Consider the following 17,625-nt stretch of genomic DNA (forward strand, 5'->3'; position numbering starts at 1 on the left):
GTGTTGGGGGAAGGAATAATGACTTTATTCAGAAAGCCAGAAGACCGAGAAGATGTGGGACCAATGCTCTAGAGAATCATCTTTCCCAAGCCAGAATTCATGCTCTTTTTATACAAAAAGGGAAGGGGGTGTGGTTGGTTGGTGCAAACTTTTTGGTGTTGGAATCCTTTGTCCTTGCAGCTGGCCTGTAGGCTAGGTCATGATGCTCCTATAAACCCCCAACAAGACAAATGTTATTCTCTGTTCTGCAACTTTTTATCTCTATATGAATGGAAAAGTGTTCTACCATTAAAGGTTAGAGCTTTGACTGTGGTCCACCCTGTATATTTCAGGCTATAAGCAACGTTCTTTTACAAAAGGTGCAGAACGAACACGACTAAGCACAGGAAACAGAGCATGGGGTTAGAGCTAGAGGAAGATCTCATATGGAGTCAATTTGTTCTTTCCTATTACATCTTTTCCTCTTAAATTTTCCATTCACCCTGGACTCATCTGTAACCCAAAGAGCCATCTGCCTGCTCTGAGTCTCAGATTTAATTCGTATGCAGCCCTCTCTCAAGGTTAAAGGGCCTGTTTCCCTTGCTCTCCAACAGCCTTTAAAAGTCAATCCCCTTTAAAAGATTTATTCCTCCCCTGTCCAAGGGAAACCTCAGGATTTTTCTTTTCTTTTCTTATTACCCTAAATATACATCCTCTAAGCCAGCAGGTGGCAGTATTTCTATGCTTTTCTCCTCTCCAAGCACCGCTAAAAACAGGATTTGTTTATATTAACCAGAGTGGGTTGGAACAGTATTAAAGGTTTCCCCTGCCTTCCTCCACCCGAAAGAAGCACATTACCTTGTCGGTTCTGTCCACTTGAGAACAGATAATTTTCACTTTTTTTATTTTCAACGTTTAAAATCTTTTGATTTTGAAACCATCTCAAATTTGCATAAAAATTGCAATTATAATACAAGAACTTTAGCTTTTTCAGGATATTTTGAGAGTAAGTTGTTAACGTGAAGCCCCATCACTACCGAAGACTTTATATGTATTTCTTGCAAACAAGGGCATTCTCCTACATAGGCACTAGATGGCCTTCCATGTCAGAACGTTAACAATTACACGGTCCTATCCTGCAATATTCAGACACGATTCAAGTTTCACTCCTTGTCCCAATAATGCCTTTTATAGCAAAAGGATTTAGTCCAGAATCACCATCGTATTTAGACATCATGTCTTCTGCCTTAGATGCTGCTATGGTGTAGATGGACAGTCCTCATGTCACAGATCCTGTGCAAAGGGTGACACAGGGAAGAACACTCCTTTCTTAGTTTTGTACATCTGATCCATTTGGATAGGGTCTGTGGCCTACATGTATGGTCTTGTACAGGCTCCAAATAGGAAGCTTCTAAATTTGCCAGAGGTGAGTTCCTATGGTATGTCGATTTCAGTCACTATTATCACCTCTCTTTCTTACTCACCTGAAAAATAATTCCCTTCAGGCAAGAGCTTGTGCTGCATATTTTTTCCTTTCTCCCCTCAAATCCTTTGTTCTGATTTATTTAAGATCCTGGAATGCCACATTCAGTTTTCAGACATTTTCCCCGACTGCAGTTGAAGAAAACCATGTGTGGGTGTCAACTGTGATGTTGCTTTATTTAAAAAATAATGAAGTATAGTTGATTTACAGTTTCAGGGTGTACAGCAAAGTGGTTCAGTTTTTTTATGTGTGTATATATATTCTTTTTCAGATTCTTTTTGGTTATAGTTTATTACAAGATATTGTATATAGTTCCCTATGCTATATAGTAGATCCTTGTTGTTTATCTATTTTATATATAGTAGTGTGTATCTGCTAACCCCAAACTCTTAATTTATCTCTCCCTCCCCATTTCTCCTTTGGTAACCATAGTTCGTTTTCTATGTATGTGAGTCTGTTTTGCAAATAAGTTCATTTGCATCATTTTTGTAGATTCCTCATACAAGTGATATTATATGATATTTGTCTTTCTCTGTCTGACTTACTTCACTTAGTATGATCATCTCTAGGTCAATCCATGTTGCTGAAACTGGCATTATTTCTTTCTTTTTAATGGATGAGTAATATTCCACTGTATGTATACACCACATCTTCTTTATCCATCCGTCTGTTGGTGGACACTTAGGTGTGATGTTGCTTTTTGATTTGGTTTCCTCCACTTCCTGCCAAGGAGTTTTTTCCCATGAGAAGGTAATCAGATTTGTGTAGGTTCTATGTCTCAATTCTTATTTCTTTAAATATTTCACTTCTTTCTTCCATCCATTTCTCTTCTTGGGAAAATACACTTATTCTCTAAGATTTGGTGTAATGGTACCTATTCTTGACACCCTACGTCAAATTGGTCATTCTTCTGCACTCTACCTGCCTCTCTCTCTGTCCTGGTACTGACTGGTCTATGTGTAACAATTTGCTTCTAGATCCGTCCTTTCCACAGTGCTTGGCATTTCTCCAGGGTGGGAATTGGTCTCTGTTCATTTTGTATCCCTAATGCTTATGACAGGGCTTGACACCTAGCACATGGTCAACTTAAACCACTCTTTCTTCTAGACATTTTCTTGTCATATTTTATTTTATTTTAAAAAAATTTTATTATTTAAAAAATTGAAGTATAATCAGTTTATAATGTTGTGTCAATTTCTGGTGAACAGCATGATGTTCCTCTTCTCATAGTTTAGTCCAACATTTTTCTAAACTAGATGGCATATGTTTTTAGTTGTGAAAAGTGGAGTAGCAAGTATTATCCCATATGCTGAGGACATGGTTTTTTTTTTTATCAATAACTAGGAGCTGTCTTAATAGGCATCTAATTATTGTCAGTGAACATAAGCTAGTCTCTTCAAAAACTCAAACTGTCATTTAAAAGGCATGTTGCTAACCACTCTACATAGTTCAATTTATTTAAGTTTCTTGAATGCTAAAATGTTTCAAGACATTTCTGGCTTTTCACTAAGATTTTAAAAAATGGCTGCAAATAGTGTTTGGTAAGTTTCATTAAAAATACTTGCCTGGTGAGAATTATCGGGAGTGTCCATGGCCTACAACTTGACTTTGAGCATCCACCTGTCTGTATGTTGAAGTAGACCTAGAACTGTCCTCTGGGAGGACGATGGCCCTCCTCCTGCCGCCTCCCGGGCTGCCTCCTTGTGGCGTGAACCTTGTAGTTTATCTACAAACCCCACCTCAACCCAACTGACAAGACGAAGGAGTGTGGACCTGCCTGTAATGTGTGATATGGAATGTGCGCTACAGATAGTTGTCAGAGTAAAACCCCAGACTCTGCTGACCAATATTTATAAAAACCAAGACATAATATTTATAGATATTTGTCTGAAGCATAACTGCTCGGTACATCACTTGGAAATTCTTCACATGTGATGAGCTCTGCTCCCTCACCGTCATTCTCGTCTGCTTCCTCCTCCTTGTTATTACCACAGTAAAGGTGATGCAGTCCCTCGTTTCTCGAGATGTTGCTAGGTCCTCTAGCAGTCATTCTTGGGCTAGGCGGACATTGGATTGCTATCCACACACACTGCGTTACTTTGGTGATTTGTAGAACTCCATTTCCTGAACGGGAAAGCAGTGTAAGGCAGTGGTGGAGAGCTTGGCTTTCGGAGACAGACATTTCTGATTTGAATCCGGCTCTAATCCTGTTCATTCCTCTTGCCACCTGTGGGACCCACCTGATCTCTCTAAGTCTCCGTTTTCCCATCTGTAACACAAGGTAAGAAGACCCTTGATGGGGTTGCGGCACCAATTAAACAAATAATTGACATACAGCATTTAGCACAGTGCCTGGCCTCTAGCAATTAGTCAATATTAAAAAAATTATTTAAACATAATTATTGGCTTCACGTTGGTGTGTTATCCTTGGCCTGCATGGGGTAGCATTATAAGACAGATGGCCCTTGTGGTATTGCAGTAGTGATTTGCCAAGATAGTTATTTATTTATTTATTTAAATTTTTTATTGATTTATAATCATTTTACAATGTTGTGTCAAATTCCAGTGTAGAGCACAATTTTTCAGTGATACATGAACATATATATATTCATTGTCACATATTCATTCATTTATTGAACAATAAGTTGCTGTTTATTATTGCCAGGCACAATTGTGGTTCCTGGTGATAGAGAATGAACAAAACATTAAATAGTCCCTGCCCTCAAGGAGCTGATATTCCATTGCTGGTGGGTGGGGGAGGCAAAAGTCTAAAAAAGAGGAAAATGATTTAATATAGGGGAAGGTGAGAGTGCTATGGAAGTAGAGGTAAAGCAAGATAGCGGGGGCAGAGGGTGCACTTTAAGGATGTGGTCACGGTGGGTCTCCCTGTGAGGATGCTGTTTAAGCCAATGCTTGGAGGAAATAGGGGTGGGGAGGTGCAGATATGTCAGGGAAGGTCACCCCACTAAAACCTTGGGGCGGGATGAGTTCCTGGTATGCTCCTGGACTAGCCAGGAGACCAATGTGGCTGGAGAGCAAGGGAGTGGGCGGGGGTGGGGTGGGTAGTTCACTTAGGCCTGTTGGTCTCTGGGAGGACGTTGGCTTTTGCTCTGAATGAGATGGGAGCCAACGGAAAGTGTGGGTGAGGGGCATATTTAACTTGTATCTTACAGTTTTCTCCTCTCCCTTCTTCCTTCCTTCCTCCCCTCTTCTCTCTCTGTTCCTTTCCTTCCTTCCTTCCTTTCTTTCTTGCTTTCTTTCTTTCTTTCTCTTTCTCTCCCTCTCTCTCCTTCCTTCCTTCTTTCCTTTTCTCTTCTTTCTCCCTTTTCCCTTCTTCTCTTTCCTCTTACTCTTCCTCCTTCTGGTAGATCAACGGGAAACTTTTGTTCAATTTGCAATATTAGGTCAACTATCTCCCTGAACATGGTTGGTTTCCAGAAATATTATGGAATTGTGACTTTTCAGGTTGTATTCTTTGTGTTGACAGCCGGAAAGCTAGTCTACATCAATTTTCATATCAAAGCAAGAGCCCCTTTTTGGCAATGGACTACTGGGTTGATGAAACCTGACTTTTGGTTGTCTGTACAGCATCCTTATAGCAGGAGGTGACTTCAGAACACATACCGTAGTTGGTTATTACTTTCTTGGCTGCATGATTGCTTGGTTACTAATTTCCTCCACTAGCCATAAGCTCCATGAAGGCAGAGGCCACGAAGTTGTTTTAAAAATTGGCACTGCCTCCCCAGAACCCACTACACTACCCCGTGTGCTTAATGAGTAATGGTTGAATGAATGAATACATTGACTCAGTGTGATAATTTTTATTTTTTTATTGCTATAATGCTGGAGCCAAACATCATGAAACTTTTGTTCAGAGAGTCACAGCCAATTATATTGTTGGACAAAAATCTATTTAAGAATACATTGCAAGACTCACATTTCATGCCAGCAAGTCGTGGGCCACGGGGCCCAGCTTTGGTCATGATTCAGCAATCATCTGAAATGTTCCTGCTATGCCAATTTACTGGGAAGTCAGACAAGAAGATTCCAGAGGGATGGTAGGAGTTGATAAGAAACCCATTTTTCTGTGTGTGTTTGTAAATGAAAGAATTCAGGAGTCTCAGTTGAGTTTTTTTTTTTTAAATTTAAATGGTTTTTTATTATATTTAATATGAATATCTAAAAATATACATCTATATAAAAATCTCATTTTTTACACATCTTATGCAATTATAAAATCAAATAAACGTATCACCTGGTACAAACACAGACATGAAGGCAGCGTGATTCAGGTGACCAGCATCGGCACCTGGATCATGCCTCCTAGTGTGGACATCGCACAGCCTGCCCCCACCGCTGGGTTTCCCTTGCAAGGTTCCACATCGTTCCCCGAGACAGTGCAGTTCTCCCAACACTCTCCTTTGCTCAAACTATTGCAAAATATATACTCCTTCTGCTGTCTGCAGCGCACTTGACCTTTTACCTTTACTGGGTTAAAATTGCCTCATTTATCTCTTAAGTCTGCTTCTGCGGAACTCACCAGACTTGAAGTGCAGTTACTTGATGGCCATGTGATCAACAAACACAGCTGTCTTGCCATCCTCAGGCGCAGAGCAGACCTCCAAACAGCCCAGAACGCGCTCACATTATCATCGCTGACATTACTACTAAAATGAAGGAAAAAAATGACCAATTGTGTTAAATCACCTGAGCATATCCAAAAATGTAACAGAGGATTAGCCTGAAAACGTTGGGCTAAATAGTTACTTATTGCCTATTTATTCAGACCCACAAATCAATTTGGTATTTTTTTCTCTATTTGTGTATGTGTGTTGGGGAGGGGAGAGGGGTGTGTGTGTGTTTGTGAAAAAGAGAGCTGCGAGGGGGGCTAGTCTTTAAATACAATTGTTTAAGCTGCCTTTAAATTTTGATGGTTACATAATCGCTTATAGAGATCTTTGAGGAGAATCAGGCAGAATGTTTGCCTCTGGTTATTTTCAAGATTTTTAGTATTTAATTGGAATTCCTGAGATGAAGGTTATTGTCTAGTTCTAGTAAATAAACACAAGAATTTGAGAATGTATGTCCTGGGCAAATGCCAAGACTATTGTTTTATATTTTCCACTTAAGTCAAATATTTTACAATTTTGTTTGGAGATGGTGTTATATTCTAGACTATTCATTAGATAGTTTATTTAAACCTTCCTGGTGTTTATTTAGATTAGAATAAACAGGTTAGTTATCTGCTTTCAGTCTTTCGTAATTGCCATGAGGCAGACTTTCGTTACAGTGTCGAGCTAACTTTTTTCTTGACTGCACAAACATTTTCTGAGGGGTTCTGTGACTTCTTCCAAAATACAGTATGTACTTTACTACTGCTAAAGAATGTGTGTCTTCAATCTGAGTTTTTGAACTCTCACATCTGTGAACATTTGAAATGCATTTTTGTGTCGAAATCAAATTTCAAAATTAATGTGGAATCTGTATCTTGCAAACGTATGAAAGCCTCAATATATAGATGACCATATTAACAAGAAGTGTAGGGACTTTGAATTCAATTTTGTGTTTTCTTTTCCAGCTCTTTTGATAGAGCAATTCTAGTGGTTTATGAATAAAATATGTTAGCTTTTAGTTAGCAAAATACACAGATGTTAAAATTTAGTTTTTAAATTTAATTGAGTTTGGTAAAGAGCAAAGCTGTATTACAGTTTGACTATGGAATAAAACCTTTTGCATGTGAAGTTCTATTTCCTATTCCAAATCCACGGCTATTTGGAGACACCCATTATTATTTAATTATTTTTAGTTCTCAGCCAGATGTTTGGCGTTATGTACCCCTGGCTGTCGTGTAGCTAATAGACATACTTATCGTATGCAGTGTTTGGCATTGTGATGTCCTCAGTGCGATGCCTGTTTATCCCAAGTTTTGCTCACTATTTTTATTAGGTCCTAACAGTTATTACAATGGATTTTTAAAATCTCATCCTCAGACTTAACCCGAAAGCATTTAAGATTCACCACCACAGAGACATACTGTTCAAGTAATTTTGGTTAAGTGTCATCATTCCCCTGACACTGATTTTTTCCCTCTGGTTAAGATGATGCTAAATAGGCTTTATCTGTGTGTGTGTGTGAGTACTTGCAGTTATACAATGTTTGATTGTGAATATCACTATTTAATTTGTTGACATATTGCAAAGTACAAAAGTACAAACTTAAAATATTATATTATTTGGGAGAGATCAAGATGGAGGAGTAGGAAGACCCTGAGCTCACCCCCGTCACGAACACATTAAAACCACAGCTACACACAGAGCAACTCTTGCTGAGAACGACCTGAAGACTAGCAGATGGCGCTTCTGCAATCAAGGCTGTAAAGAAAGAACTGCCCAGGGTCTGGTAGGAGGTGGGGAGTGAGGAGAAGCAACTTAGTTGGGACCCACACCCTTAGTAGGTGGCCCAGGAGAGGAGGGGGATATCACAGGCTTGGGGATCCTCCCTAAGGAGTGAGGGCTGCAAGCTCCATATTAGGCACCCAGCCCTGGGGTCTGACACTGGGAGCTCCTTAGCTGGTTTGGAAACTGGTGGGGCTTACGAGAGGCTGTAAGAAACTGAGACTCTTCTCTTGAAGCGTGTGCACAGATTTGCTTGCTCCCAGCCCCAGTGCAGAGGCAGCAGGTTGAAAACTGTCTGGTCCTCTGGCCAGCTTGCCAAGACCCGTCCAGCATGCCCCACAGCCTGCAGCAGGCTCTCTCTCCAGTATCCTCTGCTCTGGCACTGCTCCCTGCTAAGGCAGAAACCACCATTGCCAATGCGCATGTGCACCAGGGAAGGAGAGGAGTCAGCTCAGCCTTGGCTCTGCCTCTGGGGCCAGCTCAGAAACCTGGAGCCAGCTCAGAAGTGTGGCTCCAACTCCCTTGGGGCTCCAGCCATGCCCTCAACCAAGGTGGAGACTGCCATCGCACCAGGGAGAAGCCCAACTGGCTCAGGGCTCCTGCTCCAGCCCCCCGGGCCCCGATCTCACCCCCAAGTGGGGCACCAATCTCTGTGGTGCCTAGGAGAAGCCCCCACTCACACCTAGCTCTGGCCCTCGCCCCTCCAGCTCCAGCCCTACCTCCCACCAAGGTGGGGGCTGCCAGTGCACCCCTGGAGAAGATGCGGTCCGTCTGTGATCATTTCAGCTCCAGCTCTCGCATCAAAGCTGCTGGGCACGTGAAGACTGCATAGGGTCGCTCCTACCCAGGGACATGCCTTCAAGCCCAAGGTATGTAACTGTTTTGCCTAATTTCATAGACACAAACGTAGAAAGTTAAACAAAATGGGAAGACAGAGGACTATGTTTTAAACACAAGAAGAAGATAAAACTTTCAGAAAAAACTCTAATGAAATGGAGATAAATAATTCACATGATAAAGAGGTCAAGTAGCAGTAATACAAATGCTAACTGAACTCAGAAAAACGATAGGGGAACATAGTGAGAACAGCAACAGTGAACTAGGAAATGTTGAAAAAAAAGTCAGAGCTGAAGCATACAATAACTGTAAAAAAGAATACACTAGAAGGCATGAATACCAGAACCAATGAATCATGAATACATTTACTACTTTTCAATTTGCTAACTTAGCCTATTTGCAAAATATGAGGTTTTGCTTCATGACGTATTCAAAGATTACGAGATTTCCTTGTGAGCTGGATCTCTCTCCTGCGCACCACGGCCTGTGGGAGTAGAAGGAAACTGGGGGAGAGCGAGCTTGTGAGGGCGGAGGGAGTGTGGGAAGTGGGCTTGGGGCGGGGGGAGGGCCACCAGGGTCAATGCCCTGTCCAGGGCCGCCAGGCAGGGAGGGTGCTTGATCATTTTAGTGCCATTGATGCTGTGGGCAGGTGGAGTCCTCTGGCACTAGAGGACAGACTTGACTGAGGTAACAGTTAATAAGTGCATTCTGAATGCGTGCATTCTGAATGCATACATTTGTTCTTGGGAATCAAAAAATCTTCGGTTATTACAATGGTTTATGGCCTTCCAAAGGGCTTTAGTTCATAAACAGATAGGGGTACGGTCTATCTGCGGTATTACAATTTTACGAGAGGAGGCGATTAGGGGAAAAAAGAGGTCTTAAAAGGTTGCTTGGGAGAAGGGTGGTAATGGTGAGAAGATTAAGAAAAACTGGACTAATAGATGATCTTGAGGCCAAGAAAGGGATTCTGGCCAGAGATTCCCTGGGAAGTGATGACCTTTTCGCATGGGCCAAAAGTGCCCAGTGGAGACCCAGGCTGGGATCAGCCTCTCTGTGGGTCCAGCTGTGAGCTGTGTCCACCCACAGGAGGGCCCTTTTAAATGTGCACACTGCAACCTATACACTCCAGTCAGTCCTGTGTGCTCAGACTTGGGTCTGAGCTGATGACGCTGGAAGTTTCAGATTAAATAAGAATTGACTTATGGGCAGGTCAGCCAGGCAGGAATCTGATTCACAGAAGGTACGGCAGCATCACTGGAATAAATCAGAAACGGGAGTCATTCTAAGGACATGTGAGTCCTTCCACACCTCGACACACACTGGTCCTGCTCCCCGAGCCGGAGAGTGCCCTGGAATGGGGCGGTGGCGTGGGGCTGAGGCAGGTCCCCCGTGACGCCAGCCACCCTCGTGTTTCTGTGATGTGGGGATGCTCTCGAGGTTATCAGCTGGAAGTCAAGGCCAGTGGGAGCCGATGCACGCACTGCTCCATTCGCTGGGAGTTGTTTGTTTGTTTGTTTTTGTTTTGGTGAGGGGGGAGGAATTAGGTTTATTTATTTGATGGCAGTACTGGGATTGAACCCAGGACCTTGTGCGAGCTAAGCGCACACTCCACCCCTGAGTTACATCCTCCCCTAGGGAATCGGTTGTATTATCCCAAATCAAAACCCTCTTGTTTGCCTTCTGGAATCATCTCATCCTGAAAGTCTCGAAAGGGAAAGAACTGCAGAAAAGTGGGAAACTTGCCAATGCATTTTTCCCCAAAACATTGACTCTGTTGGCTTGTGGAAATGGCCTGTTTATATACACACTTCCAATAATAGAAAATCAATCAATCAATATTGGCTTCAATAAATGAATGTCAAACAAACGTTTAAAAACTATCTGTTTGATAGTGATGGATGCACGTGAACATCTGTGATTTTGTGGCGTAATTACAGGATGATGAAGTGTTGACGTCCTCCTCCTCGAAATAGTGCGCTGTCTGGGACTGCTTGGCACGAGTGAGGTCAGGGCTGTGGGCTCCACCTCGGCATGATCTGCTGTGGGCTCTGCTCTGTCCCCCACCCACATCAAGCCACACCAGGGGCCAGTGGGTGCTGAGTATGGGTACACTGGCACCGGCCCACCTCCCTGATGGGGGAACCTCTCCAACTCTCAGCTGTGATGAGGGTGGGGCAGTGAGGTAATTTTCACATGAGACCAGCATACTTGATACCACAGACTGACAAAGCCGCCTTTGCTGTTTTCTACAAACGGAAAATGGTGGATTGTTTATTTTCTTGTGGGAAGACTATTTAGTTCTGCTGGTGAGGATGGAAGCTCTTTCCCCTCATTTTGTGCAATCAGATGTGTCGCCCAGGCCTGATACTGTCTTGTGCTCAGAGCGATGATGGAATGACCGGGCTGAGCAGCATGGTGGCCACAGTCACATACACAGAATGAAGCCGCCTCATCACGCAGGTGGGGCAGAACGCGGCAGGAACCGAGGGTGGCCTGTATCAAGACTCCGAAGAGGACACGCGGAAAAGCAAATAGCAACACAGCCCTTTCCCTTTCCTCCTCTCCTGGCTAACCCCTTGTGGTCCAAGCTCCTTTCTTGGCTCGGTGGAAACATAAGTTATCTGTGATTTGGAGCTTATGAAGAGTCTAGCTCTCTCAGGGAACACAAATGGTGCAAGTTTCCCAGGCCATCATTTCCATCACCGTCTCCCATCCAACCTCAGCCAGATAAAATAACTGGGTTGGAGGGTAAACATACTTTCAATTTTATTGGGTAGTGTCAACTTGCTTTTCAGTGCAATTGTACAAAATTTCCCCTCATGATGGAATGAGAATTCTCATTTCCCCAATCTTTCCCACTCTAGGTATTTTTGCATCTTTAACTTTTGCTAGTTTCATGGGTGAAAAGTGCTATGTCCAGTTTAGATTTGGACTCTTGGAATTACCAGTGGAGTTGAACTTTTAAACTTTTTTTTCATTTTGTTTATTGGATGTCTGGATTCCTTCCTCTGGGGATTGATTGCCTAGTCGTTGCCTTTGCATGTTTTCATTGAGTGCCTTTTTCTTATTATTTGTAAGTTTTTTTTAAATAAAGTATAGCTGATATACAATGTTATATAAGTTACAGATGTACAACATAGTGATTCACAATTTTTATAGGTTATAACCCATTTATGTTATTATAAAATATTGGCTATACTCCCTGTGATGTGCAGTATATCCTTGAAGCTTATTTTATACATAATAGTGTGTACCTCTTAATCCCCGCCCCCTATATTGCCCCTCCCCATTCCCTCTCCCCACTGGGAACCACTAATTGGTTGTCTCTGTCTGTGAGTCTCCATTTTTTGGTTATATTCACTAGTTTGTTGTATTTTTTAGTTTTCACATAAAAGTGATATCATATAGCATTTGTCTTTCTTGGTCTGACTTATTTCACTGAGTCCCTCTAAGTCCATCCATGTTGCTGCAAATGGCAAAATTTCATTTTTTTCTACTTCTTTTTTGTTTTATTCACTAGTTTATTGTGTTTTTTAGATTCCATATATAAGTGATATCATACAGTATTTGTCTTTGTCTGACTTAGTTCACTTAGCATAATGTCCTTCAAGATCATTTACGTTGTTGCAAATGGCAAAATTTCATTTTTTATGGCTGAGTAGTATTCCTGTGTGTGTGTGTGTGTGTGTGTGTGTGTGTGTGTGTGTGTGCGCGTGTGTGTGTGTGTGTGTGTACCATATCTTCTTTATCCACTCATTCTGTTGGTGGACACTTAGGTGGCTTCCATATCTTGGCAATTGTAAATAATGTTGCTATAGACACTGAGATATATGTATCTTTTCAAATTAATGTTTTTGTTTTTTTCAGATATTGTACCCAGGAGTGGAACTGCTGGGTCATATGGTAGTTCTATTTTTAGTTTTTTGAGAAATGTAAGTTTTAAAAAAGTATACATTTGGAAATGATTAATCCTTAGTTTGTTCTATGTAGGACAGACTTTTTCCCAGTCTGTGACTTCTCTGTTTAGAGTATCTTCTGAAGAACTGAAGTTTTACATTTGATGGAGCCAAACATCAATATTCTCCTTTACTGTTTATACTTTTTATGTTTTATTTAAGAGATTCTTACCTACCCTAAAGTCATAAATATATTCTCTTATACTTTTTACTAATAATTTTAAGCTATTTTTCTTCTTTCCACATTTGACTCTTAGATCAATTTGGTATTGGCTTTTGAGGTGTGCATCTGACATAACATTTCGATGTGGAAATTCTACACCCCAGTACTGTTCATCAGGTGGTTCGTCAGTTCTCCACTCGTTGGCAATGCCATTTTTATCATATGCCAATTTTTCATGTATGTTAATTTCTGGGCTCTCTATTCTGATTTATTGATCTTTTTATCAGTTCTTGTACCAACACCAAACTGTTTTTAAAATAGGTTTTATTGAAGTGTAATTAACATATGATATACTGCATGCATTTAGTTTTTAATTTCAAAAGTCTGACTTATACTCTCACGAAGCCATCACTGCACTCAAGACAATGACCATACCATCCCTGCAAAAGTTACATTGTGACCCTTGACAAACCCCCTCTTGGCTCTCTGGCTCCTCATCCACAGGCCACTGCTGATCTGCAATCCATCACTATTGATTAGTTTGCTTTTCTAAAACTTTATGTCAGTGAATCCACAACATGTACTTTTTTTGTATAATTTATTTCACTTCTCATAGTAACTTTGAGATTCCTCCATGTTGTTGTGTGTATGAAACGTTCACTCTTTTTTTTTTTTTTTATTACTGAGCACTATTGCATTGTACAGATATGCCAATTTGTTGATCCATTCACTGATGGCCATTTGAATTGTTTCCAGGTTTTAACTATTACAAATAAAGCTGGTATTAATATTCACGTGCAAGTTTGAATGGATATATGTTTTCATTTCTCTTGGGTAAACAAACACCTAGGAGCGGACTGTCTGGGTCTTATGGTAGATGTGTGTTTAACACTTAAAGAAATGTCCCACCAGCAGTTGCTCCGCGTGTCACTGGCACTTGGTAAGGCCAATCATTTTAACTTAGCATCTCATTTTGGTTTTAATTGGTGTTTACCTACTGACTCAAGATGTTGACCATAATCATGATATAGTATGATAAGAGGGATGATAGAAGTAAGTGCAGAGTGCTATGGAAACATAAGAGAGGAAGGGATTAACTTATTGGGTGGGGAAAAATTAAGAGGAAGCTGGGGACAGCGTCACAGAGGAGCAGACATGTGAACTTGGCTTTGAAGGATGACTCTGCCTTCATGACACCTAAAAACTGACTTCTGGATTGACCTCTGCTTTCTTTGGAATCCCTAAACTGCCATGTAGTGATTTGAAAACATTAAAAAATTGTAAATGATAAAGAAAACAGGAGAAGAGATGAACCTGACATATCCTGGAAGCCAAAAATACCTCCGGATGAGTGGGAACTGGTGTGGCAGAGCAGACACAGCTGAAGCCTAAGTAGCAGAGAAGCAAGGCCAGGCTGCTGCTGCTCTGTGCAGCAGGACCCCAGAGAGGCTCGGAATCTGGAGACACAGAAACCTGTGAGGATGCAGGTGGAGCTGGGCTGGGAGGACTGGTTGAAAGTCCCTGTGAGTAGTTAGGTGCCCTCCCCATGAGGTGCTATTGCGGAAGACTGTAGGGTTGCTCTGTGAAGATGCTGGATCACATGTGCTCTGGACGCAGGCATGCCAGGCACAGTTAGGGCTGCGGGCTACATGCTGGATGGTGAGATGTCCTAGAGAGCCTTCTCCATTCATGTTCAGGATGCTTGGCAACCAAGCTCATATTCCCTAAGCAGGAAACTGAGCAGCCCTGAAGAAAAGACCTTCAGATACTGACAACTGTGCATGTTGGGTGAAAACTAACCCCAGCCTCCCTGAAGTGCGGTCCCCATCCATGAGTCCTGCCCATATACAGATATGCCAACCACTTCATTTGAGATTTACTCTTAAATTGGAAGAGTGGGCAATGATTACAAGAGTTAGGGGAAAGTTTCCAGTATTAAAGGGAGATCAGTAACAAACAAATGACAAAGACATAAACCAGAAAAAAGAAACTTGGGGGAAATAGAGATACTATATACGAAGAGCATAAAACTCCCCCTATCACAAAGCCCTAATAATTGATAACTTTGAAAACACTGAAGAAGACATCGGCAGAAGATCTTGCAGAAGATGTTCCTTTTCAAATAAAAGGTCAAGCCTCACTAGGAAGGATATCTTTGTTCTTCCCCATTCTTTTTTCCTGGAATGTGGGCACAATGGTTGGAGGTACAGCAGCCATCTTTTGACCATGTGGTTGAATGTCACAAGCAAGGATAGTGGAACTGCAAGGAGGAAGGAGCCTGGTTTCTGAAGACATGTTGAGATTTATGCCTGCCTTGCAGTGTCTATGCTTGGGCTCCCTTTTGTGTGAATTAAATTCCTTGCTTGTTTAAGTCACTGTAGAACGGTTTTCTGTTACTTCAAAATGAATACAATCCTAATCCATTTAACAAACATACTGTTTAGAAATAGGGAGAAGATGCAGTTAACAAAGTTGAAAGTAGTTAAGACTTGCGGAAGAAGAAGATGGGGTAGGGGACTGCTGTTTTTCTTTATTGTGAGCTTTATAGAACTATTTTTCTTTAAAAATTGTATGCATGTATAACTTTGAGAAAAAATAACAGTTAATTAATAAAGAAAAGTTGATGGGGTAGAGCATTCTGGGCTAACGGCATGAACGTAAGTGTGAGTAGAAGGCCACAGGAGGTTGCTGACATGGTGGCAGAAGAGTAAGAGATGAGACAAGAAAGAGGGGGGCTGGAGGCTGACTGTTAAAAGTTTGGTGCATCAAGCAAAAGAATTTGGGTTAAAAAAATCTCCTAAATATTAATGAGTCAAATATTAGCCCAGTGGCCTATAAAAGCTAATGTATCTGAGTCATTTCTCTGCAAGGGAACTATCCGTTCTCTTGGAAGAGAGGAGATGCAACCAACCCAATTTAACCAATAAATCCAAAGGGGATGACATTTTGACTATGTTTATGATTTTTTGGGGGGTATGATCTATTTCTCTTGCTTCAGAAAAGAGATAAGTAGGGAGTTTGATGATAATTAAACATGCACAAAAGATTGTGAAATTTTACTATTAAGTTTAAGTGCTGAAGAAGAAATGCATCAGACTCATTATGGGCTCAGCACTGTTAGCTCTGTGACACTGGGTAAGTGACTTAACTTCTCTGTGCTTCAGTTTCTTCATCTGTAAAGTGCTACAATGATACCTAATTCAGAGGGTTGTCAGGGGACTTGATGAGTTAATACACGTAACTGCTTAGAACAGTACCTAGAACGTATAGCAAGTGCTGTGTCAGAGTTTGCTATTACTATGGGGCATTACTTGGATGTCAAGTGGTAAGAGTACCTGAAAAAAAACTATTTAGGATCCAAATAGTACGGCAAATAACATTATTTTAATACGTAGAAGAGGAATAAAAAATATATTACCTATCGGCAACTAGGGAAAAACAGCCAAAGAGAAACCAAGGAGAGTTTAATAAAGAACAATTGGGTGAATTATCAAATATGCCATTATAGAAAACTGGCTTTGGGCAGAAAACCCACAGAAATAAAGTGGGGAGTGGAATAGGCTAGGGAACTTGTGTCAATAATATGATCTAAATACTATAAAAAGCAAAAGCCACATTTGGACATGGGAACAAACCCGGGCTGAATAGCAGAATATATTTCATTATTCCATTTCCTTTGGCTCTTTTGGGCTGCAGCTAAAAACGCCTATTTAGACTTTCTTTTTTTGTTACAGTTCCAAAAACCACATGTTGCAGAAAGTTGGGGAGTACAGCAATCTTGACCTGGAGTTTGGAAAAAAGAGGAATGCAGAAAGCTTATGATAAGCACCCAGACCTGCTTGATGCTGACTTAACGACTGATGAGTCGTGTTTGGAAGAGAGGGGCTTCGATTACTCTAATTAGTCCGGGGCAGTGGAAAAAGAAACCGCAGTGTAAAACTGCCAGCGGGGTGAATGGATGTTGGACACCAGGAGCAGCCTAACTAACCACAAGAACGAATTGGTCAGTGGGATGGCGGCCAGTGGAGACGCTGATGCTGGGAATAGTACGGGTTCAGACAGCCACCCCTCAGGCCAGCTCCAGCGTAGACATGAGCTCAAAGTCGCCCTGAGGAGGGACTGTATTTAAGTAGGTCTAGGGAGTGCCTGTCCGTGCTCAGTGTTTCTCCGGGTGCAGACTTCATTTACTGTCCCCAAAACAGAGACCACAGAGGAGCATGATGACCCTGCTGGTGGTGAAAGCCACTCACAGGAATCTCTCCTCATGGTGTTAATTCCACTCCCTATGGTTTTCCCAAGTGTGCAATGGAACCCTTTCCCTTTTCATCCATATTCATTCCATTTCGTGAGAAAACCAGGACGGGGGTCACTGCCACTACTATTAACACATGTGATCTATGCGGACTGGGAGGAAACAGGAAAAGCTGGTGGAAGGCTGGAAACAAAATTAACTTGGCCTGTGAAAGGGGCTTGTCACACTGGCCAGTGCCTGTCCTGAGGTCAGATCAAACATCACCTTCTCGGAGATGTCTTTCCTGAGCTCTCTTACTGAAGTGGACTCCCAGTCAGATAGTCCATACGATGTTCCCTTACTGAGTCGTGAACTGCCTCCGTCACTGGATGTCAGTAAGATCCAGTGAGCCCGACGATGGTCCTGACTCTTTAAAAGTTGCATCACTCAACACCTAGAGGGGTGCCCGGCTTTTAATAACTGTTTTTTTTTTTTCCCCAAATGAACAAGAGGCAGCCGGCTTAGGCAGGATGGTTTTGAATGGCTAACTATCTGCCTCGTTTTGGTTAGAAAACATG

This window comes from Camelus dromedarius, chromosome 6, assembly GCF_036321535.1.
Source record: "Camelus dromedarius isolate mCamDro1 chromosome 6, mCamDro1.pat, whole genome shotgun sequence".
In the NCBI taxonomy this organism is placed as follows: domain Eukaryota; kingdom Metazoa; phylum Chordata; class Mammalia; order Artiodactyla; family Camelidae; genus Camelus; species Camelus dromedarius.